At 37.7% G+C, this 26,566-nt stretch overlaps 1 pseudogene; it reads left to right on the top strand.

Moving 5' to 3' along the window:
• The first annotated feature begins 189 nt into the window (after positions 1-189).
• On the top strand, positions 190-26,229 carry LOC150048334 (small ribosomal subunit protein eS24 pseudogene; annotated as a pseudogene).
• Positions 26,230-26,566: the final 337 nt, after the last annotated feature.

Raw genomic sequence — 26,566 nt, 5'->3', positions numbered from 1 at the left:
TGGTCTAAACGGACTCAAGGATTCATCCCTTCTGGCCTTTGACAGCCTCCAAGCACTCCACCAGCTGCAGCCTCTGGGAACATCTTGGGTTATCGCCTGCTTCTGGGACCACCTATTACCATTTTTAAAATGTTAACTCCTTATTGCTAATCAGCATAAGCCAACCAGGTCAGCCAGAATTACTCTAAGATGGAAGAGAAAACCTACCACCGATCACCTATTGAATCTTCATCTGCATTCCACCTCCTCTATCTTTCCAACATGGTACAGGTAAAGGAATGGGCCAGTGTTCTTGGGAGCCAGTGGAGAAGGAAGAGAGCTCAGAAATCTCTTCAATATGCAAAACAAAAGTGCTGATGAAATCTTCTCCTAAGACATGAAGATATATCAAAATAAAGAGTATAGAACCTTGAATGTTATGGGTCCCCCTGACCCTTTTTGTTTTGCAGATCTAGGTGCAGTAATTTCCACCTATATGATCCTCAACTCCCGTAATTAACTGGAGAGCCACTATGTAGATAAAGAGATGAAATTCATTAAGAAAATGAAGTGCCTCCTGACAAATCACTGCAGGCTGGTATGGAGAAGGATCTCTTTGTAGGCTCAACCTTTAGTACCACTAAGAATGTGTGAAGCCGAGGGACCTTGAAGAAGTCCTCCTGTAGATCTCACAGGAAGAATTCTGTGCTAGCCCTCTCCTTCTAGCCATCAGGAAATTGTTAACCACTCCAGCTTCCTATATCAGCCCTAAACTGGGATTTAAATAGAAATAATATATATATGTATATATATTCTATTCTGAGTTAAATAATTTTATGCATGAAATGTGTCCAAAAGGATGAACCAATGACACTATGATACTCACAAGACATTATGTTGAAAATGAACTTAAAACTTGGGGGGGGGGAGTGTGTGTGTGTGTGTGTGTGTGTGTGTGTGTGTGTGTGTGTATACACCTAAATTATGGTTCTTTTCATTTTCTTCTTTGTAGTTTTTATTTCAATTTTCTTATAGTAATCACTTTATTCCTACAATTAGAAACAGGAATATTCTATATTTCTTTAAAAAATGACTGACAAAGATTAGGAGTTTGGCCCACTGAAAGAGTGCTTGCCTAGCATGAACAAAGATCTGGATTCGATTCCTTGTTACCACATACAGAGAAAAAAGCCAGAAGTGGTGCTGTGACTCAAGTGGTAGAATTCTAGCCCTGAGAAAAGTCCAAAGACAGTGCTCAGGCCAAGTTCAAGACCCAGGCCTGGCCAAAAAAAAATGACTGACAAGAGTGAGGGAAAAACCTTCTCCACACAAAGACAACAGGACTCTCTACATGTGGGAAGAACAGCCTATCAAGGATTTACCAAAAGACCTTGTCACTGTCTGCTCCTGTAGGGAATGCTGTCTCAGTTTATTATCTGTTTTTCCTTCTCCAAAGCATTTTTAAGTTAGCTGATTCCCAGGTGGTGCCTTATACTAACAACCTGCTATTTTTTTATGCCATACAATGCTCTATCCCCAGTATAGATATAAGCTGAAGGCTAGATCAGATTAGTGGCATCTTTCTCAAAGGTATTATGGCCTGCATAGGGTGAAAAAGCACTTTCTGAGGTAAGGAGAGCATGAGATAGGAAGTAGACACTGAAGGGCTTGGAGAGAGACAAAAACAAGAATAAAGATATACTTAGAATGTTCTGAGAAAGAAAATGAAGGAAATCTGATTTTAAAATTCTTATCTGCCCTCAATTAACTCTGCCTACTGAATCCTGCCATTCTGGGTGGCACTCTCATCCATCCATGAGAGGCTGGAGTTCAAGGAGCAATCAGATTTAAGACAATTGGCATTCAGCCTTGGCAAGGAGTAAAGACAGAAGGCCCTTTGTTGAGTCAGACAGCCAGAGAGTACCTTGTGCTAAGCAAGATCTGGATTAAGAGTGTGCATGCTTGCTTGTCACAAATGTTTTATTGTGTGTCTGGGCAAGTCATTCTCACTTGTAAAGGAACAGCCAGGCTTTTGTTCTGTATGGGCTTAAAATAAAACAGAAATCAGAGGGGCTTAGGGAGGAAGGGAGAAAGAGGAGGAAGAGTTCGTGCTTGTGGTTTATTTTGATATGCTTAGCTCCATGGATTTTTGAATTGGCATCTTCCTAGGGATTTTAAGTTTTCCTTAAAGTCTTTACCCACTCTATTTTAAGTGACATTTGTGTTGATAACTTAAAAATTAAATTAGCATAAGAAGTTTGCTTGTTTTCTCAGTGCAGTTGCTATCCTGGTAAACTGTGTTGTCTGAATCAATGTTTGTTAACTCTGGCACTCCCAGGCTACTGAAAGAATCACTTGCATATAGCTTTCCTAAGTCTTTCTGTGTTGTTGATGCTCCTTCTTTAAAAATGTCAAAACTTTACTGTTATTCAGTTACTAGAAGAGGAAAAAATTCCTAATTTGATGGAATGCAAATCAGTATGAAGAAATGTGATGCCTCTTTATTTCAATTTATAAATTCCCCATTCTCCCATCTACTATCTCTAATTCTCCACCTTTTCCCAACACTATATGATCCATATTGAAAATCATATTTCACTGAGCTGACACCTATGCTTACACAACTTTCCTACTTTCCCTAGGCTTCCATGTCTCCATTTTTTTTTCAAAAGTGGCTATAGAAACTGTTATCTTATTTAATAGGATTCTTAAGATTGTAACAAATAAATATGTAAGGCATTCTGTGAATGCATGTAAGACCTGCTACTTTGATACTGAAGTATAACTAACACACATGCATGCATGCAAAATACTTACATGAAAACACATCCAGCAAAAAGGAGTTATGAGGATTCTTACTTTTGAAGAGAAAGCTACTGTTTCTCCACTATCCCTCACCAGGTAAAACAGTAGAACAAACTAGCTAACTGGGACAGGAACAAACCAAAAAGTTTAAAAGTTTAAGTGTGTCTTCTGCTATTGAGAATCATGAAATCTGGGCTTGATTTAATCTTAACAGAATTAAAGTGGTCAATAGAAGAGGATATAGAAATATGTTCATTGGATTAGGAAGAAAATAAATGGGTATTTTTCATAAGAAAAAGAGAAAAGTAGGCTTCTCTTGCTTTTTATACACTAGCATAACTTAAAGGAGGGTATGCAGAAGGCTGCTGATGAATATCTAGGTTTTTAAGAACTACTGTAAGCACCAAAGAACTTCAAGAGTTGGAATATATATGTACCCTGCCAAAATCATGACTCACTATGATTGAGCAGGTATCTAGTGGTGGCATCCTTAACAGCCAATGACAGTGCCCCAAGAGGAAAGTGGTCAATATGAACTATCTCCAAGCCCCAGAGTAAAGAAAACCACCAAGTCAAGTGATTGTACTCTCCTCAATCGTTTCTTCTTACACTCGACAAGGAGGATCTATAACTAGCCAGCTGGAAGAGGTGAATGAAAATAAAGTAAAAGGCAGGAACTTAACCCCCAGAAGCTAGGAAGCCCAAAGTGGCAGATAAAGAAATCTTTCTTCTGGGTAAAGGCTGAAGTGTTGTTATTAATCTATCCCCAGACACATTCTATTTACTAAGAGAACAAATCTCTATACCTAAGAGTGAGTGAAAACATAATTTGCCCAAGTCTATCATCCAGAAACAACAAACCATTATGCACCTGCCTGTTTCATTCTTGAATAATGTTGGTTGGTTGAGGTGAGGTTTTGTTTGAGAAAGTATCTCACCATAGAGCCCAGGCTGCCTTCAAACTTCCCACTCTGCCTCCATTTCTCAAGTGCTTGGATTAAAAGCATTTTCACTATGCCCAGACTTTGAATAAATTTTAAACACAATATAAAATTGCATCTTGAAACATCTGCTTCTAGATGAACCAGTTCAAAGGAATAATTCAGAGACCAGATCTCAGGAATCTCTCTTCCCATGAGTCTCCAAGTGCCTCTAGTAAGATGCTGCCTTATTCCTCTTTGCAACCCCTGCAACCTTCCCAGAATCCCAAACAGTTTTCTGAGTAATTATTATGACCTGATCTATACAGAGTATTATTTCAGTTAATCTGTGACACCAAACCATGCCTAGGTACAGATTTCCTTGTTTTGTCATTTAACTTTAAGCATGTAAAATTAGTGTGGATTTTAATTAATCACATTGAAGTGCAAAACTATGTGCTATCTCACATTATTTCTTATATAAACTTATTTGTCACATCAAAGTTGTCTCAAGGGCAGGGATAATGTCTATTAAATTTGGGTTTTAAGGATACTTGTTCTATTTTGCTTAGTTGGCTTGTTTTAAGAGAAGTTCTCTCCAAACAATCCAATCTAGCCTTGAGTTCACAGTCTTTCTCTTTCAGCCTGTCAAGTGTGTGGATTACAGACATGTGCAAACACACACAGCTCACAAAAGATTCTTTATATCTGGGCATGGTGGCTTGGATTTCGCCTATAATCCTAGCTACTCAGGAGGCTGACATCTGAGGATCACAGGTCAAAGCCAGCCAGGGCACTAAAGTCTGTGACACTCCAATTAACCACCAGAAAACTGGAAGTGGCACTGTGGCTCAAGGAGTAGGGTGGTGGTCTTTAGCTGAAGAACTCAGGGAAAACACTCAACCCAGAGTTCAAGTCTCAAGACCAACAACAATAACAACAACAACAAAATGATTCTTTATGTCCCAGGATCATGAAGACAGAGATAGGCCTTGCTCTACAGTGATAAAAAACCATGACAGTTGCTTTTGAGCTTCTCATGCCCTTCTAAGGTTTCCTTAGAAAAGGTGACTATATCTGTCATTATTGAACATCAATAACTTTGTCAAGGCCACGAACAATAGCTTTTGTCAACATTTACTATCCAGCCTCTGAAATGCACTCCACAAATATTCTGTGTCAGAACGGCCTGGGAATAATTGCATGTCATGCTTATGTTTGGAGCATTTCTCCAATTTCCAGGACTCTCTTCTCCATCCTGAGAGCGCAGTTTGCTTCCACTCTGAGTCACTTACAGTTCTCACCCTCCAAGACATTCATGTAAAATTTCTGTGCCAGCTTCTTCTAAGACTCACCAACATCCACCTTACTTTCTCTGATAGAGAAGTCAAAAGGACAGACGGGGTCTTGCCAGTCATTCTCTTACTAATTTGCAGTGTTACGTGTGTGACTCTTCTCTCCAAACTAACTATCATTCTTAAAGATACCATATTCTGCATCAGTGTGAAGCTCTTGCATGTACACTTGTTTAATACAGTCTCTTTTCCCCCTAGGGGAGGCAGGGGAAGCCATGTTATGTGGGGACAGCAGAGCAATGATGGTACCTGGACTATGCTACTAAACGATAGTATAGATTTACCTTAAGAAGCAGCCATCCTAGTCTCATTTCTACCTCCCAAGCATGAGGAGGAAGGGATGTGCGTGGGGGGATGGAAATGCAAGTTAGGCTAAAAGCTGCTCACCAGATGTGTGCCGCCCTGCCTGCTGCAGATTCATGAACACACTCTTTATAAATTGTGGCTGTCTTGAGTTCCCATCAATTAGAGAAAAGCCAAACCCTACCTTGGAAGAAAATCCTCCAGTCTCCATGAAATATGTATCTCCTTTGCCTTTGCCTTTAATCAAACGTCAGTGAAATCATCTAACTTTTCCATCCTGCTCACTGTCCTTGCTTATTCCATGAATTCGGGAAAAACACTAAAACAACCCCCTGCGTGCATACACTCACTCTCACACACACACACACACTCTCTCTCTCTCTCTCTCTCTCTCTCTCTCTCTCTCTCTCTCTCTCTCTCTCTCTCTCTCTCTCTCACACACACACACACACACACACACACACACAGAGGCACATTTTCCCTTAGTTTTTTCAGTTCTCAAGTGAATTATACTTTGACAAACTCGCCTTCATATCTATATGTCTTATTACAAAGAATTACCTCTTGACACCTCTTAAATTGGTAAAAATATGTGTGTGTGCATCTGTGCACACCTGTACTTCATATCCATACACACAAGCACACTGAATTGTTCTCAAAACTGGTGTGTAAAGAATCAGCCTCGGGCCGGGAGTTTGGCCTAGTGGTGGAGTGCTTGCCCAGCATGCACGAAGACCTGGGTTCGATTCCTTGGTACCACATACTTAGAAAAAGCCAGAAGTGGTGCTGAGGCTCAAGTGGTAGAGCTCTAGCCTTGAGAAAAATCCAAGGACAGTGCTCAGGCCCTGAGCTCAAGCCCAGGACTGGCAAAAAAAAAAAAAAAGAATCAGCCTCATCGACCGTTTTATTACTGTTTGCACATTTGGTGCAGAACAGCAGTGAAGGCCCCTGTGTCTGCAGCAGCTCCGGCAATTAGCACTGAATGAAACAGTCATAAATAGTAATTAGCCATTCCCTCAGTCATGTCCCAAAGCCTTAAAAAAATCCACAGAGAAATCAATGCATTCTTTTCTAAAGACTTATTATAGGCACACTCCCCACTCCTCATCATTGCTCAGAAGAGAAGCTAGGGTAGGATTGTGGTTGCTCCCCCAGAGAGCTTGTGTGCGAGGTCCTGGCAGGGAGAAGGAGGCCCCAAGGGTTGGAGAGTGGATTATTGCATAAACAAAAGTCAGCAAAACATTACACCCCAGGTTTCCGTGAGTCTGAGAACTGAGCATATTGGTACAGGAGGATGCTGAGATAGCATCCCACCCAATTACCCTGGAGTCACCCCCTCCCCCTTCCTTGCTCCACCTCTGAAGCCACTGGGAATGGTGACACTATGGGAGAATCTTATTAGCCCTCCCTTCACTCACTGGTGAACTCTCCGCCATGTGTGTGAAGCCACTGGTCTCATATCACTCATTCAGTGGATAAGTAATATTAGAGAATGTAGAAATTAGACCTCATGATCACAAGGGCTCAATAGCTCATATAAAATGGTGCTTATCAAGATGAACTTCAGAAATGAAAACAAGAGTTGTTTTTTTATTGTACTGTTTTCTGTTGTTTTTCCTATCCTTACCTTCTCTTTAGCTTATTCCCTTTTGTCACTGTTTGTGATTCATTTGTTTTGTCTTTTATGTAAGTTTATCTGACTTGGGGATAAAAAGAGGAAGCACAGAAATGGAGGGACAAAAAGTAAACCCATTCAGCAGTGATACTCACTAGACACTGTGTTGGAAAATCACTTTACAAGTTGAGGGGGGAGGAGAGGGAAAAACTGGGAGCAAATGAGAGTGACACTGTTCAGAATGAAATGTACTTGTTACCCAACTTGCATAACTGTAATCCCCTGCACATTACCTTTACAATAAAACAAAAAAGGAAAGAAATGAGTCCTCAACTCTCTTCTTAGAAAAATGGACTTTGAAACCTTGAGAGTGTATCCAGATGTTGCTAAGGAGTTTGCAACAGTGACAGTGAAGCCTTATCCTATAATAAACTGACAGTCCAGGCTAGGAACGAAGGTTTGCTGTGATCCTTCTAATTTACCAAGTCATAGATCTGGAATAGGCCTTGAACACTTATCAGGCTTACCCCTGTGGCTCAGACTATGCTTCTTCCATTTCATTTCAAGCAGATTTATGTACAATAGATGCCTGAGCTCAGCCTTTTCATACCGACTAATTGAGACCCCCAGTATAATCATTCACATGACACTTAATCACAGTGTTCTGAGAAATGTGGGCCAGGCTTGAGCAGAGGCCTGAACAATGACCGTCAGTTTCTCCAGTGTCTGAGGGCTCTGTGATGCCCAACATTAGATATTAGAAATACCAACCTAAACATTTCTCCCAATTCTATCTCCAACCTTCCATCTTTTTTGGGGGGTTCGGAGGGAGGGTGTTAGTGTTACCTCCTAAACACTTACGTTTGTAGATACCTACAAAACACACACACACACACACACACACACACACACACACACACACACACACAGAGTTCTTTAATGAGGTTGCTATTGACTTTCTCCCTCTTCTAGAGATAACCTAATGGAGTACTGATGGAGATTAAAACCTGACAGCGGTACTGCAACTGTGAACTTGCCATGCATGTGATTTGTGAATGTGAGCCTGTTATATTCTCTGCCCAAGCCAGGAATTCTCAGGACTAGCTACATATTAAGAACATCTGGAAATTTCAGAACACTAGAACCACACACACAATCGCCCATACTTTTTCTTCAGACTATACAGTCTTTCATGATTCCAAGACAGAACATAACTCATTTCAATAAATTAAGTGTGTGAAATAAAACAAAAACACACAACTACAAAAATATACTTACATTTTAAAAAAGAAGAAAAATTCTGAGACCCTGGTGTAGACTCCTAAAATTGTACCTTAATGAAAACAGATTTTCTGTGATTTTCTATGTATGTATTGGAGCCAGACTTATAGCTCAACAACTCAAATTGTGTCCACCTGTCAGTCAGTGATACCATTAACCCACTTCCCTTGTTATTATGAAATTTTAATTCCATAACATAAATCAAATATCTGAAAGAGATTACTTACTTAATTGATTAACTGCAAATGTGTCATTATTTGTTATTTATGTCTATTTAATTTCCAATACACTTTATCAGTCCTCTAGAACTTCTGCTGATATGCAGTATAAGGTACTCATACTTATTTTCTATCAGGCATAGGGTTTGATTTCAGGGCCTGGGTACTGTTCCTGAGCTTTTAAGCTCAAGAGTAGAGCTCTACCACTATGACTCACAGCACAACTTCCAGTTTTCTAGTGGTTGTTTGGGGATTAGTCTAATGGACTTTCCTACTCACACTGCCTGCAAATGGCAATCCTTAGATCTGAGCGTCCTGAGTAGCTAGGATTACAGGCATGTCCCACTGCCACCAAATCTCGTTTTTGTTGTTGTTGTTGTTTGTTTGTTTTGTTTTCACTTTCTTTACTTTGGTACTATTGGGTTAGAATCTCAGTGCCTCACACTCGCTCTACTTCTTGAGCTTCCTCCCCAGGCCTTGCTCTTGCTGTTTTTAAAAACTTTTCTGGGTTTTGAATTTGGAGCTTCCTGCGTGCTAGGCCATGTCTTCAGTACCCCATGCTCTAGTTATTTTTGACATAGGGTGACATATTTTTTTCCCAGTCTAGTCTGGACCATGATCTCCTATTTATGGCTCCAGTCATAGCTAAAATGACAGATCATATAGTACCATCCCCAGATTTTTTTTTTTGAAATGGGCCTATTGGGGAGCATTTTTATTTTGTTTTAGCTTGGTCTTGCCTGGAGCTGCTATCCTCCTGATCTCAGTTTCATGAATATCTAGGATGACACAGGCACAGAATCATACCCAGTTATTGGTTGAGATGGGAATCTCACCAAGTCTTTGCTCAAACTAGTATTGAACCATGATTCATCCACTTCTTGAGCAGCTAGGATTACAGGCATGAGCCACTAACACCCTTGATTAGAACCTGCAGTCCTGGAGTCCACGTCTGGCTGCTAGTGCAACGCCAGTGTCTAACACAAGAGGGCATCAGAATCAGGAATGAGCCTTTCTTCTATCTGCAATGCTCCTCCTGCCAGCTTCTAAATATGTAAACCGATCCAACCTTCAACGTCGGTGCCAAATTCTAGTTATTACGTCAGCACACTCTTTCCAATTAGATCTCTTAGATTACACATCACTTAATTGGCAACTAGACATAACTCACATTATAATAGTCCTTCCTTTCTTATCTTATGTTACTTTAACTTATGTGGCTATTTCTTTTATCATTTCTTACAGAAATAGAAATTATATTTTTAGCTGTCCTTCATAGAGCTTAACATAGCATTTAATACATGACAAAATCTAAAAAAATAAACAAATCCCTAAGAAGAGGTGAAAAACTTCCACTCTACTTTTTGTTCAACAAGAAATAGAATGAAAATAGTAACATATAAACACCTTGAGCAAACCTTTTCATTTCAAAGTCACAAAGAAGAGCTGTGAAATCTGGACATTTGGCCTTCTAATGTCCCACTTGAAATTTTGTGCAGTCCAATCACCTTTATCATTTTCTGATGCTGTAGAAGGCAGTCTATTTGATTTGTAAGGTCACTTTCAACCTTTGCATTTTATGTTGTGACTGTAGACTTTTCTTAATACACATGTGCATGGTTATAGAAATTGAGAACTTCCAAAAAGATGCCATTTTTCTCCTGAAAATAGAGAGTAGAGTTTGGTTAACGTGAGAATTTAGGGAAAGAAGAAAAACAATCTAGTTTGGATAAGGAAAGGAGAAACAGTGAGCTTGTCACGGAAGTCTGATTTGTGGGTCTCTACTGCCCTCCTCAGAGGAAAGGCTGACAGTGGGGCTGCAGGTACCTTGTGAGGAGGGAAAAAATGTCTCTCCTTCCTGGATCCAAAATGTTCCTAGGAAGGTCAGAGTAGAAATCATTTGGGAGATATGGTTTTGAGAGTTCAGTGAACTAACTTGTAAATGAATCAAATCCTGTGGAAAATTGTTCAAATCAACACTGATGTAATAATTTTTCAGGCAAAAGGACAAGGGGGCTCTATTTAGGGACATTATGAGTCCATTTCTCACCTTTACATCAACTGTTCACTCTCCCCCTTCCAGGACTTTTCTAATAAGTGTTAGATATTTTTCATAAAGCCACCCTTGACTTTTCACATTTCATTGGGTCACTAAAAGGCCTTCAAATGAGATATGGTATGAGGATGTTCTATATCTCCATGTACTTTCTTTTCCTTCACCTTACTAAGGGAGGACAGGTCCTTTCCTCCACTCTGCTTTTGCCCTGATCACCCTTTTAAACAGATTTCCATTTCTCTGTTTAAAAGTCAGCCATTTATTAAAAGCTCACCTCTGAAAAAATCACTCTTCTGTGACACCTGCTCCAAACCTTCTCATCAATAGCCATCTTCAGCAATAATCACGTAAACCATTAAATGTGAAAGACTAAATATATTCACCTCCTTTCTACAGTTTCCCCTGATTTTATTACCCAAAAGAATAAAAAGCAAAACTATAAAGAAGAAAGAAAGAGAATGTATTCTTTCACTGACTTCTGTAACCATAACTGCTCTTGTTTTAGTATTTTTCAAATGAAAATAATATTTACAAAAGGAGAAAGAAAGAGAATGGAACAGAAGATAGTATTGTAGGAGATACTTTTTTATTTGCCAGTATTGGGGCTTTAACTCAGGACCTCGTACTTTTACCTGGTGTTTTTACTCAAGGCTGGCACTCCACCACTTGACCCACTCCTCCACTTGCAGCTTTCATTCCCCCTAATGAATTGGCGATATGTTTCTTATAGAGTTTTGTACCTGAGCTAGCTTTAAATCATGACCCTGATTTCAGCTAGGATTACAGGTATGAGCTGCCACAGCTGGCTTCACAGAAGAAACTTCATTAAAAAGAAGAGATAACTCTGACAGAGCTCAGTGGGCAAAATAATGATAAGAAGAGCATTTTCAGGGGGTTTTATACTGGAAAATTTTGTCCCAAATATAATGATGTGCAATAGGAGAAGATGTTAAGTAGTGACACTGTGAGAATAAGGAGAAAATGAATCCTAATATATCATAATAAGTGGCTTAAAATCTTAATTTTATCATATGTATTCATATGACATGGGATGTGCAAAGTAAATCTTAGAAAATAAACAGCTAGTTAAACCGAAAATTGTTGCCTATAGAAATTCAAATATTGATGTTGCCTCCCCTCTATGCCTTCACATGACATATGACTCAGGGCCTCCAGTTCTCATCTGGGGTTGTACTCAAGGCATTTTGCTCCTGCTTTTTAATTGGAGATAAGAATGACCAAGACATTCCTGTTTCAAGGCTCAATCCTCATTTCCCAGCCTTCTGAATACTCAGGATTACAGGTATGAGCCACAGGTGCCTCCCTCAAAAGGTCATTTTTAGCATGCTAGTTTCCTTGCTTAACTCAGATCTGCTGTTATTCAAGTGCGTTCCATAAAAGGCACCATGTTTAACTTAGCTAATGATGAATTGTAGCAGAAGGCCTAAACTTTAAGCCATCCATAGGTTTGGACCCTGATCTATACATTTTACAAAAATTTTAGGACATTGGCACTAAAATTTAATTTATTTATTTGCCATTTAACAAATCAGTTTATGAATACAAAGCATCTTAATCAATGACACTCCCCTCAACATTCTTAACAATCCCTCCCCTACAATCCCTTCCCTCATTCTTAAAATTTTAGGAAATATATTAGATTCTCCCTCTCTTCTCTTCTTCATTGTCTATCTCTTTTTCCCAATCCATGATTAATTGTGTATTTTTCAGAACAAACTGTTCTGAAAAGTACTCTAGTAAAATCTGTAACGCTCATCCCTAAAACATTTGCTTGTAGCTGATGATGCTTAAATACAACTTAAGATGAGATCCATCCCCAGACATGCAAATTTATGAAGTATTATGGAATATTTTACTGTCTTGTCATCATATAATAACTGTCTGGCCGATTAAAGGTTTCAGTAACTGCTCAGTTGTCTTGCTAATCAGGACAATGAATGCTAAGAATCAAAACAATAATAAGGTAGTTTTAATGAAAAATGGCAATTATTATCATTGAATTTATTATATCTAGCATTCATTACATGCACAAAATCTTATACAAAATATTTTCTTTTGCTTGTAGCCAAATCTAGTGACAATGGATTATGTACAGTAGATTTACAGCTTTTTGATCTTTGATCAGAATCAGAGATAAAATGTCGAAGACTTTCCTGTCCAAATGGTTTCAAAGCTCTGTCTTCAGACCAGCCCCCTAGCTAGGATTACAGATGTGAGTCACAGGTGTCTGGTTCCAAAGGTCATTTTTAGCTCCTATGTTTCCTTGGACAATGGATTATGTCTATCCACAGTGGGTGGTTGAATGAGTAGATAATTTTCAGTCTTTGAAATGACACTTTCAAAGATTATATAAAGAAATTGGCAAATGATCATTATTCAATAATTTTAAGACAAGGCATAAAAATATTTACAGAATATCAGTTAGTTTCATAGAGTATACATAAACATATATACTCACCATAGAGCTATATGTTCCTGTATGGTGAGATTGTAGCATATATATATATATAATATAAATATATGTATATTTTTTGGTTGATCATGAGATATGAACTCTGGGTCTGAGCTCTGTCCTGAGCTCTTTGGCTCAAGGCTAGCACTTTACCTCTTTGAGGTTCATTTCTGCTTTCCTGGTTAATTGGAGATAAGAGATTCATGGTCTTTCATGCTTGAGCTGGCTTTGAACCACAATAATCAGATCTCAGACTCTTGATTAGCTAGGATTACAGACATGAGCAACCAGCACCTGACTGTGGCCAATATTTATTTCCTTTATACCTTCTTACGGTTTTCAAATAGTACACCACAACATGTGGTACATATCTTTTTAATTAAAAATAAACTTAACCATGTCACCTGCTCAGCAACACTTACAACCTCCTGGACCACATTCCACCAAGCAAGAAAAAGCAGATGCCGAGGGCACTTCCCATAATTCCATAGAGAGTTGAAGTTCTGACTCAATTAAAGAAAAGAAAATCATTTACTTCTCCTCACACCAGCTGTTTAATAAACGTTGTCAAAATTGAGGAGTGGAAGGAACCACACATGTGGAATGCTAAACCAAGAAAAAAAATAGAACATTTTTAAAAGAGAGGATTTTGGAGTCATAATAGTACAAATTATTATTATTATTATTATTATTATTATTATTATTATTGCATAGTACTTAGACTGTCCTACCAAACAATATCTCTGTTCTCTGGGGCTTCTAGTTCTCTGCTCTGTCCTCACATGATTGCATGGGAAAATAAATCAAATTAGGCCAACAAAATACATAGTATTCTCCAAAGAGAGGCCCCGTGTCTTTCCTTTTGTTCTAGATTGTGAGGGAAGAAGGCACATGGGACCTTCATATTGAATCCCTCAAAGTGTAAAGACTTTGGAAATACCAGGCAGTCTCTTCCGCCCCAACTCACATACAATTCCCATTCATTTGTTATTGTAATTAATAAAAGAGTTACCGTTATAGTCACCAGATAGAAGGTGCATTACTTCACACACATTGATACCCCTTCTCATGTGTTTGTCCCCATTTTCTTCCTCCCACCCCTTCCCTTCATCTTGTTTTCTCCCCTTCCCTTTCCTCTTTCAAATAAACAAATAATATACAATAAATAATATATATAATAATATATGCAAAATACCAGATAACAAGATAAGATACTGTAGCAATATGAAAATAATGAAGGGACAACAAAAAAGATGAGAAATAGCATAGTACATTAAAAACAACAATCCCACATTATATGGCTCGTGTTTCCATATCCTGGAGGTCCTTTCATTTAGCCTCATCCTATATGGCTTTATGTATCTAGGTTTTGAGCTATTGTAAACCTCTGCTAGGAGAGTCCAAGGTTTGTACTAATTTTAAAAATGAGGGAAACAATTGAGCCTATATGCTTTGGGTCTGGCTTACTTCACTTGATATGATTTTTTCCAAGTCTTTCCATTTCCTTACAAATGGGGCAATGTCGTTCTTTCAGACAGCAGCATCGAATTCCATGGGGTATAAATACCACATCTTCTTGATCCAATCATCTACTGAGGGGAATCTGGGTTGGTTTCATATTTTTGGTATGGTAAGTAATGCTGCACTGAACATCATTGTGCTAGTGGCTTCAGTATGTCCTTGTTTCTGGACAGTTGCGTAAATGCCAAGTAGTGGAATTGCTGGGTCATAGGGGAGCTCTATGTTTAGTCTTTTGAGGAGCTGCCATACTGCTTTCCATGGTGATTGAACAAGTTTACACTCCCATCAACACTGTAGTAGTGATCCCTCCTGGCCACATACCACCAGCATCTGTTGTTATTAGATTTCTTGATAATGGCCATTCTAACTGGAGTGCGGTGGAATCTTAGAGTTGTTTTGATTTGCTTTCTTTTATGGCTAGAGATGTTGAGCATTTCTTCATATGTCTATAGGCCATTCTTGTTTCCTCTTCAGAGAAGACTCTCTTTAAGTCTTTGGCCCATCTTTTAATGGGATGGTTGTTTCTTTGAAGATTAGTTTTGGAGAGATTCAATCTTTTTTTAGCTGTAGATATATTTTAGATATGAGGCCTTTGTCTGTTGTATAGTTAGTGAAGATCTTCTCCCACTCTGTGATCCTTCTATTTAATTTGCTAGCTATGTCCTTTGCCATACTGAAGCTCTGCAGTCTAATGCAGTCTCATTTGTCCAAAGTTTCTTTAATTTGTTATGTCTCTGGGTCTTTACTAAGAAAGTTTTGAGCTGTACCAAGGAGACCTAGTGTATCTCCTATTCCTTCTTGTAAAGTTTTCAGGGTATCTGCTTTTACCTCAAGATCTTTAATCCATTTGGAGTTAATCCTGGTGTAGGGTGACAAAGAAGGATCCAACTTTAGTTGTCTGCAAGTGCTTAACCAGTTCTGCCAGCACCACTTGTTGAAGAGGCTGTCTTTCTTCCATTCTATTTTTTTTGGCTCTCTTATCAAAGATTAGGTGGTCATAGGTCTGTGGGTTGCTTTCTGAGTCTTCAGTTCTATTCCATTGATCCTCAGGCCTATTCTTGTTCCAGTACTACACTGTTTTGGTCACTATAGCTCTCTAATAGAGTCTGAAGTTTGGTATTGAAATTTCTCCTGTGCGGTTATTCCCATTCATGTTCTAAGAGCTATGTGGAGGAATGAGGAGAGAGCATTCCCCGTTTCATTTTATTACATTCTTACTTCATGAACTGGTCTCTTAGATGATAAATCAGTGCTAAGAAACCATAATTCTTTGTGGGAAAACCTTTGTGAAATCTGCCTTCTTTGTACTTTTTTGATGCTGTCAAAAAAATAAATAAGTAAATTTTAGAGCACTAAACCTAAATTGAATATTTTAACCAGTAGTCAACCTAGTGCTAACTTGGTGCTGACTTCATCATTCATCTTCAGTAGCAACTACAGTTCTGCTAGAATTTAAAAAAAAAATTGCCTGAGAGAACTACCATTTTATTTTATACAACCCACTCAGGAACTGACAAATGGACAACCCAGATTCAAACCACACCCACCAATCAAGTCTAAGGATCAGGATGTCTCAGTTTCAGCACTGCTGTCATTCAACCAGGGTGCCATGGCCCAGTCTTGACTGGATAGCTTTACTTTCTTCATTTCAACAAGGGAAGGACAGACATCCATTCCTCAGGCCTCCAACACTTTGAATATTCCTATAGTCTTGACCCTACACTGCATTTAATTTTTGCTCTCTTGCCAGTATCAAGGCTTGAACTCAAGGTCTTACTTGTCCTGCTTACTCTACTGGTACTCTTCCCTTTGAGCCATGCCTCGAGCTCTATATATTTTGTTGGTTGTTTTAGAGATGGAATTGCAAGCACCTTTTTTCTAGGGCTGGTTTTGAACTGTGAATATCTGGATTTCAGACTCCTAAGTAGTTAGGCTTACAGCCATAAGTCATTGGATACTGGCCATTTCTGCATATTTCTAACACACACACACACACACACACACACACACACACACACACACACACACCGCTTGATCATATGACTGTGTTCAAATAACTGTCTGAAATCCTGCTTAAAAGTTTCTTTTCTTTCTTTCTCATGGTATCCACTTTTCTGTCTATAGTTTCACTGAACAATTTATAATGTAGTCTATGTTGTTTCTTCCCCGCTCCCTTTTTCTCAGGTGGAGACAAGATTCTGTGATGGAAATCAGGAATTTACTATGAGGCTAAAGCTGGCTTCAAATTCTTGTTCTTCCTGCCTCTGTTTCCAGAATGCTGGAATTACAGGCATGTACCACCACACTCACCCTTACCTTTGAAAACCAATATTTTTCAGAATGGTTTTAGGTTCAGAGAGAAATTGATAGGAAAGTAAAAAGCTTTCATGTATTCTCTCTCATAAGCTCTCTGTCCCCACACAGGCCCACACACCCTTCCATTTATTGACATCCCTCTATACACACAATAGTCAGATTTGTGACAACCAAAGAACCTGTAAATCATATTCACCTAAAGGCCACAGTTTATGTTAAGGTTTATTCCTAGTTCTGTGTGTTTCAGAGTCCACATCTGTCAAATGCATGTACCACTGCAGTAAATCATTTGGAACAGTTTCAATTACTTGTAAATCCTCACTGCTTAATCAGTAATTATTCCTTCCACAATCACTGATAATCTCTTACCATTTCACCATCTCTATAGTGATTCTTTTTCAAAAATTCATGTAAATGCAATCATCCAGTGTGGAGTCATATACATTGTTTTTCTTTCAGATTGGCTTCTATGCACTTTGTGTTTCTTCAATGTCTTTGTATGGGGTACACCTTATTAGTGCTGTGTAGTTTGACAGGTATTTTCTCCCTATTCACTGAAAAACATCTTGATTGTTTCCAAGTCTTATCAACTATGATGGAGTTTCTACAAATATCCATAGGAAGCTTTTGTGAATGGACGTCTTTTCATTTATAAAGACAGATTCCAGGGAGAATGATTGCTGATGGTGTGACAAGACCCGGCTTAGCTCATAAAAACGTGGTCATTTTGCTCTCCAAAGTGTCTATACCACTTTGCATTTCCACAAGCAATAAGTAAGAGTTCTTCTTGTTCCAAATCCTTGTCAGCATTTGGTGTTGTCAGTGTTAGGAATTTTGGCAACTCTAATAAATATCTCATCGCTGCTTTAATTTACAGTTCCTGAGCAGGATGTCATTTTGAACAATTTCAAATGTTTGCCCACCATCTGTACATTTTAATTTTTTTTGGTGAAGTGTTTTGCTCAGTGTTGAGTAAGGTCTTTCATTTCTTTAATGGTAAGTTTTCAGAGTCCTTCATAAACTTGAATTTAAAAAAACTCATTGATCAGATGTGTGCCGTACACATGTAATCTCATATACTTGGGAGACAAAGATGGTGGTACAAGACCAGCCTGGATAAAAATTTAGTGTGACAGAGCCCTGCCTCTAGGAACAAGCTGGGAGTAGTGGCACACATGTGTAATCCCAGTCAGATGAGAGAGAGTCTTAGATGGGAAGATCATGGTCTAAGGCTGGCAAAGGAAAACAGAAAACGCTCAAGACCCTTGTAAATATTACCCAAATCACCAAAGGATTAAAGCATAGTTCAAATGGAAAAGAACTTTTACCAAGCAAGGACAAAACTGAGGGTTCAACCCCAAAGTTGCCAAAAGGCCTTAGATGGGGCAGTTAACACAATATTTGATGTATAATAGTTATAATTCAGTCCCTTCTAAGATACAGCTACCCACAAGAACATGTTGCTTGAGTCTTTTAATTTAGTCCATTTTACTTATTCACACAAGATGCTGCACTCTTCTACTTATATGAGTGAAGCTCAATTATTTAATCTCCATTGTTCCAAGGTATGAAATGAATAAATATAGTTATGCCATTTTGTTGAAAGATAGACTGTCTCCTGGCCTGGTGATGTTGTAACCATCTTCGTTTGTACTCCATGATGTTCACATCATGATAAAACACTCTGATGATATGTTTCTCAGAACATACGTATGTCCTTAGATGAGGCATCACTGAGCTCAAAATGGAGTGTCAAATCTTACAAGGGAAAGCATTGCATTAAAGTATAAGTAGATGAGATTACTCCCAGCCCCAGCTCTGGTATTAACATCTTTATATGGTTAGGCCTGTATTTTAATTTTAATAAACCTCAGTACCATGAAAGAATTTTTGAGATGGGTTTCAATTATAATATACAATTATTCTTATCTTTATATAAAGACACATTCAGAAGAGACACAATGCTCTATATAATTTCCAACTGTGTCAAATTTTGAAGGCAGAAAATATATACCTCAAGAAGCTGTCTTCTACTGTTTCTTTCTTAAATGTGCTTTTAGATTGCTGAATCTGGAAAGGAAAAGACATTTCACTTGCTGTAAGTATTAAAATTGTTTCAGTGAATTTTTAAAAATACTTGAGAATATTTGAACTTGCGTTTGATCCACCTAGAACCTGTAGTTTTTGCAAACATTGTAGAAGGAATGTTGGTTCAAGAGAAAAATGAGAAAATGCACCAAGTAAAGACTCATAAACACACACACACACACACACACACACACACACACACACACACAGACCAAGGCCAAGGAATTCAAAGAATACAGATCTAAAAAGTGAACATTGTTTGAATGATATTTACCAAAATGAATTACTTCACTTCTAACTGATTTTTTCAGAAAAGGAAAACAGCAACAGGAATGAAATAGTAAACACACAAAACTCCCAACAGTTAAACTTTATTTGAAAATAATCACAATGTCAAGTAACTAAATGATTCAGTGATATGTGTAAGATAGAGAATATATACCAAAATTTAAATGAGTGATTTTGCAGAAAACTATTAAGATCAGAGAGAGCAATTCAAGTTCTTATAGTTATTGAAAAAATCCCTTACAAAAATAGTAAATGAGTAAATAGCTTTTACACTGAAGTTATCCACAAAAAAAACCCAACCAACCAACATTCATAAAAACAAACATCATGATAGCAGATCTCTCTCTTTCATCTCTCTCTCTAGCTCTCTCTCACTCTCTGTCTTTCTCTGTCTCTCTGTGTCACTCTTTTGTCTTTCTGTCTCTCTCCGCCCACCCCCTTTTCTGGTCCAGGCTGGTCTTAAATTCTTACAGCCTCCTGAGTGTTGAAATTATAGAAATGTACCACCATGTCGAATAGATGTCCCTTTATTCATAACATTGTTCTATATCCAGCTAGTGTCTATAATCTCTTTTTTGACTAACATATCCAAACAAAATAAAGATGCAAACAAATCTAGACCCCATAAATACATGTGTTTCAGAGAAAGAAACAATTTTTGAATAGGAATGTATCACGGTCAATATTGATGAAGGATATATTTTGTGTATACTAACTTCTAGGCTAATAAATATGCTTCAATAGTCAGTTACTGATTATAGCACAGGCTTATGGTAAGAAACAGATGGACTGAAATCCCTACTCATCCTCTTTTTAAAATTCAAATTTTTGTGAAATGTCATCTGTTCTTCTTTTGCAAGTTTCACTTGCAGCCTTGCATGCTGAATATGTATGGTTAAATGTTTCCATTAACAAAACACAATGAAAGTTTAAGATTACACAATAGTAAATTTATAAGCATAACATACACATATATACATGGTATTTCATAGATATGTATTTAAGTATAGAATATTTTAATCAGATTGATCCCCTTTTATTTACGTCCATTTTCCCATTCCTAAAATCCCCTATTATTCATCAGCTTTCAGTGAATTTCCTTTTGCCATCTTCATTTACAGGTAATATGTGTTTTGGTATTACTTGTTCTCTAATGTTCTCTTTGCCTTGCTGCCTTGCATACAGAGTTCATCCCCCAACACCTACAATCTTGCACAAAGAAACTTAATTGACTGATGACATCATAGTTTAAATAGCTTCATTATAAACAGTTAATACATATCAATAAATATATTTCAATGTTGCCCCTTCAGAATTCATACATGAATAAATATTTGAAACTATATTTTTATACATTGTCTTGACCTATATAAAATGTATATTGGCTTCTTTCTCCAACTTGGTTTATGGCTTTTTATATTAATACTTGGCAAATAACAATAGAAGAAAAAGCCCTATAAGGACAAGCACCTTAAAATAGATACCATGTAAATATATGCAAAATATCAATTGCCCTGTTCACTTTTCCAAACAACAGTACTCCCTTACAAGCTCCATAAACATTTTGGGAAGCAATAATTTTAAATTTTACATTTTTTACTTTCTCCTTTGATTCTTGTTCCTAATTGCAGCTTCATTTTCCCCAGTGTTTACCAATTTGGTTTTCATCATCCTAACAGATATTTGAAACCTGAAATATAGTTACTCAATCAGATATTCTTTGGCAAGTTTTCAAAACTATTATTAGGATACAAACATTGTCTTAAGTTCTCAATCACAGCTTCTTGAAGGTAGTGATGGAGAGGGTCATGATTCAAGGCCACTATCCTCTAAAGAGTTTAGTAAGAACCTATCTAAACAAACACCAGGACTAGCGACCTGTAATTTTTGCTATATGGATGACATATGGTAAAATAGTGTTGTCTAAAACTGGTCACAAAGTGAAAGGTTCTATCTGAAAAATAACTAAAAATATGGAATTATGGCTCTAGTGGCAGAGTGGGTACCTACCAAGGACAAGGCCCTTAATTCAAATCAGGCCATAAAATGCATATTATTTTATCCCTTATTCTATTATGCATGTATTAGCAATGTATAAAATTACTCCTACTACTACTACTTCTACTACTATTTGAGAGAGTTAATACTTTGGATTATCTAAGTTTTTACATGAGTACTAGAATCTTCAAGTCACCAACAAATGCTAGCCTTCTTTACTATCCACTGCATAAACAAAATGTGACAATACTGTAGTAGGTATGAAAACAACACACTATATTTCCAATTTTAATAGTCATGGACTGTAAGATGTTTTATAATTCCAGAAATGATGAACACAAAAAAATCATCCTGGGTATTGAAATATGTTACCACCTGTTCTACTGACAAACAACAGGTTATAGGGCAAAGGTTCTGTCCTAGGGAAAGGGTTCTTTGCTAATGCAGGATCATAAAACATTCATGCCCTCATGGATAAAGCTGGCCTGGAACACGTCTTGCTCATGAGAAGAGAGGGATTGATTGTATAATCTCAATTAACTGTGGCTTTAGGGAAGAAAACACTTTTCTGGCTAACCACTTCTTTGAGTAACAAGTAGTAAAAAGATGCTGGACTACAGATTCCTGTTTCTCTTTCCAGTCTTAGTTGCCAATGCCTGAGAGCTCACTCAGAGGGAATATCCTCCATCTCAGGCAAATAATGATAGACATATCAATGGAAGAAGACCTGGCTTTTTTGGCATCTGCCTTCAATTTCAGCATTTGGGAAGTAGCATCTATGACAAGCATGAGTTCAAGGTCAGCCTGTGCTATAGTGTAGGACTCTGTGTCAAAGAAGAAAGAATGCAGGCATTTATTAGAGGATAGAGATATTCCAGCAAGAAAGAAAAATAGCAAAACTGAGGAACAAGCATTCTTCTCCACCACACTCCTCCTCTCACAATATTGTAATTTTTCATGTGGACTTCTTCCAATGAGACTCAGCCACAAGGCATATACAAATTAAGTATGTCTCTAAAAGAAGCTTTTGAGGTTACAGTGACTGGATATTCTTGTTTAAGGCACTTTTCCAGTTCTCCACAGAAATGGATGAAAGGCAGCTCATCTTGCCCTACAAAAAAAAAGTGCAAGCATTATATCCTCCATCTCTGATTCCTATAATTCGGCCACCCCACAATCTTGGGCCCAACTCACCATATAAACTTTTGTTTCCAGACAACCACATGACTTTTCACAGCACTATTGTGTACAAAAAGGAATTACAATGATTTGGTTACAAACACAATGTGAAATCCAACATTATATATACATACATACACATATACAATGTTATATATATATATATATATATATTCCACAACTTTTTCATGTTTCCTTCACTCCCATAATCCTCTGGGTAACTAAAACTACAATGTAAGATCTATGTCATTTAGCAGGAATTAGCAACTCAAATAGCCACCTAAATAGTGTTTGATACTTTGTGATCATTTTCCTATTTTACTGTGATCATGGACTATGGCTTCTTTGCAACCTCATGTAATTCCAATTGGCTATAATTTCTATCTTTCTGATACTCAAGTTTAGTATTTTATCAAATAAATGAAATCTTTTTATTTTTCTTAAAAAAAACACATCTCTCATGTCTTGATCTCCCAGGAACAACCCCATCTATGGCTTAATATGTTTCCTTTCTTACAATTATGTATTTCAGGTACATATTTATTTTTTCTGATTTAAGACATAGTATCAGCTATCCTCGTAGCAGTTCCATTTGTTTTAGTGAATGATATCAGTGCTCAAAAAGTAGAGTCTAGCTTAGCACTGGTGATTCATTCCTATAATCCTAGCTACTCGAGAGGCTGAGATCTGAAAAATATGGGTCAACATCAGCCTGGGAACAAAAGTCCCTGTGAGACTCTTTACTCCAATTAACCATTCTAAAATAGGAAGTGGAGATGTAGTTCAAAAGTGGTAGAACACTAACCTTGAGCAAAAAAATCTCAGAGACAGTATCTAGGTCTTGAGTTTAAGCCCCATGACCAGTCTAGGAAAAAAAATCTAGGGTCAAAAGAAGCCCCCGAGCATGAGAATAATTCCCACTGAGAACTTGCAAGAGACAGAGTAATTCAAAATCATGATGGAAAGCTATAAGTTGATACAATTTCCAATTACTCTCTCTTCTAATAGTTTTTCTATTTCACTTACTGTAATACATAGGGTAATATACTTTTTTATTTGACCCCGCATTTTTCTCTATTCCAATATTGTCAACAATATATTTCTATATACTCTGTCATACAAGTCATTCTCCCATTAAATATGTTGGGGGATAGATGGAGAGGAAGGATAATGTGTGTTTCTCTCTTCCTTTCACTGGCTTTCAGCTAATACTTCCTAGAGTTGGCTCTGAAGTGTACAGTTTATAATGAATGACTCTATCTGTTAACATCATCTGAAAACTTCACTTGTGACTGGGAAAGGAAATGGCAACAGCAAGATTCCCCAGGGTATTAATGCTGCGAATGGAATTCCACTGTCAACAACATACAGCAATGGGCTTCAGAACATAATAAAATAATGGTTCACAAGAATTCTTCTTTATATTCTACTGTCCATTCATCTACTGTTCTTTCTTTTCTTTTATTATATTGTCATTTGTATATTGATTATTGCGATCAATCCAGTTCCAACTCCATAATTCATTTATTTAGTTATTTGCCCTTTCTGTTATATGTAGGTTCTAATAAGTATGCCACTGACGGACCAGCAGTTTCTTTTCTGCTTGTGTCCAAAAGGAAGGAATTCAGAATGTGAGCAGTAAATAAATTGTAAAGAAAACCCAGCAATTTGGCCATAGAGTAGAACATTACTTGGTGAAAACAATGAAACATGCAGTTATCTTCAAAAAGTAAATTTTATCAGAACACACTAAATAAAATTCAGTAAAGTTATCCATGCATTTTAGATTGTATCATCAGATGAGATGACATCTCCCTAAGAAAACAATGTCATCTCTAAAAGAAAAATTTTTCTATACCAATTAATATCTTGTGGATAGAATATCTTACTATCAGGAAAGCAGTTTACTTCGTGCACACACACACACACACACACACACACACACACACACATACACATACACACACACATACACACATTACAAAAGAGAACCTAGCCTCCTCCTGGTGGGGAAAGGAGCCAAAGATATGAGCTGAGTTTAAAGAAGGCAGTTTCATGTCAAATATGTTTTCTCACACGTGCAAATTATTCAAGAGGGTTAGCCTAGGGAGCAGACAGTGCCCACAAATGATGACAGATATGGTGTCGGGAACGTCTTCCAGATCCATTTGAGAAGGCAGCTGGGGGAGGGGATTTCTTATTTATTTCTTTTCAACTTTTCTGATCAGTAATACAAAGCTCATTGGCTCCCCGGGTCTTTCTTCTATTCTGCAATACTGAAAATTCCAAATGTGGACTTGCCCCATTCCACACCACTAGTCCTAAGATTGTGTGTCTCAAGGCTTCAGGAAAGCCCAGTGCTGGTAGCTCATACCTGCAATCCTAACAGCTCAGGAGGCTGAGATCTGAGGATTGAGGCCAAAGCCAACCTAGACAAGAAAATCCCTAAAACTTTTATCACCAATAAATTAACGTAACCCCTCCTCCCCCAAAAATAATCCAGACATAGAACTGTGGCTCAAGTGGTAGAGCAATAGTCTTGTGAAAAAAGTTCAGGAACAGTACCCAGGTCCTGAATTCAACTCCTAATCATTGCCACTTTGAATAAAAGTAGTTTTTGTAGGGACTTATGGTAGTTTAGGTAAAATGATGGGCCTATCCTTGTTCATTTCAGAGTAATCTTTTAGTTTATTTTGGGTTAGCTGGAAAGGTCAGTATATGAAACATTAGGCACAATTTGACGATACATTTAAAGGCCCCATTAACATATCTGAGACATCAAGACATGACTCCCCATTCTTAAAAGAACAGGTTGGCAAATACACTGTGTTTGTTTATCTCCTGTATTTTTTAATTTTGTCTTATTTCCCCTTGTAAAGGGAAGCCAGCTTTAGTTCAAGGTGTAGCTCCATGGTAGAGAGTGTGTTTAATGGCTGTAAAGCCCTAGGATGAAGGGAAAGAAGACAAGGAGAAAGGAAGGAAGGGAGGAAAAGAGGGAAAGGAAAGGGCAGAGCAGGAAGGAAAAGAGAGACATAAAAGAAAAAAATAACAGATAAAAAACTAAGTTTCAATCGTTTCCTCCCTGCCTATCTGAAGGTCTGCCATGATCACAAATGACACAGTAACTATCCCCGCCAGGAAGTTAATGAACAACTGACTACTTCAGAGGAAGCAGATAGTGATTAACGTCCTTCACCCTGGAAAGGCAACTGTACCTAAGACAGAAATCTGGGATGAAACAAAAGCCATATAATGAATGATTGTTGTCCTTAATGTACTATGTTGTCTCTCATCTCCTTTGCTGTCCCTTGGTTATCTCATATTGGCATAGTATCTCACTTTGTTATCTGATATATTGAATTTATTTATATTTGGATATTTGAAATTTGATAGGGAAGGGGGGAAAACCAAGACGGGTGGGGGGTGTGGGGGGGGAGGGAAACGGGCACCAAGACATGTGAAAGGGTATCGATGTATGTGAATTAATGCACCTTCTATCTGGCAAATATCATGTAACCCTTTTACTAATTACAATAAAAAAATGCTTAATAAAAAAAAACTTTCCAAAATGTACAGGACCACACCTGATGTCATCTTTATGTTTGGATTCAGAACTCATTTTGGTGGTAGTAACACAGGCGTTGGCAGGATTCATGATTCCTTGGATTATGCAAAGAAAAATGAACCCAAACACAGACTTTCAAGACACGGCCTGTATGAAAACAAAAAAAGACCTCAAGGAAACAGCGAAATGAATGCAAAAACAGAATGAAGAAAATCAGAGGAACTGCAAAGGCCAGTGCTGGAGCTAAAGGAATGAAAATCCTGCAGTGATTTGAGCTGCAGGAGGACAGATTTTCCACAAAGGGATTAATACACTAAAAAAAAAAACCTTCAAAAATTAACTGAGTTTGAAGAAAGAAAAGCAAACAAACACATCTACAATAAAGTGGTGTCTTCCTACTCAGCTAAATACGGTTTTGTGAAAAGCCCATGTCCAATGTATATTAGCAGAGTGTGCATTGTCTCTGGATTCTATTACTGTACCTACAATCCTTAGCCATCATTTTCTCTGTCTTTTAGCAAGCTGCCTCAAAAAGAGATTACTAGAATATTTTATTAATAGAGTACCAATTCTCATGAGTCTTTGCTCTTTCTTTTCTGAGGCCAA

The sequence above is a fragment of the Megascapheus bottae genome, chromosome 22, assembly GCF_031878675.1.
Source record: "Megascapheus bottae isolate mThoBot1 chromosome 22, mThoBot2.hap1, whole genome shotgun sequence".
Lineage (NCBI taxonomy): Eukaryota > Metazoa > Chordata > Mammalia > Rodentia > Geomyidae > Megascapheus > Megascapheus bottae.
This window is presented reverse-complemented; position numbering and strand designations above follow the sequence as displayed.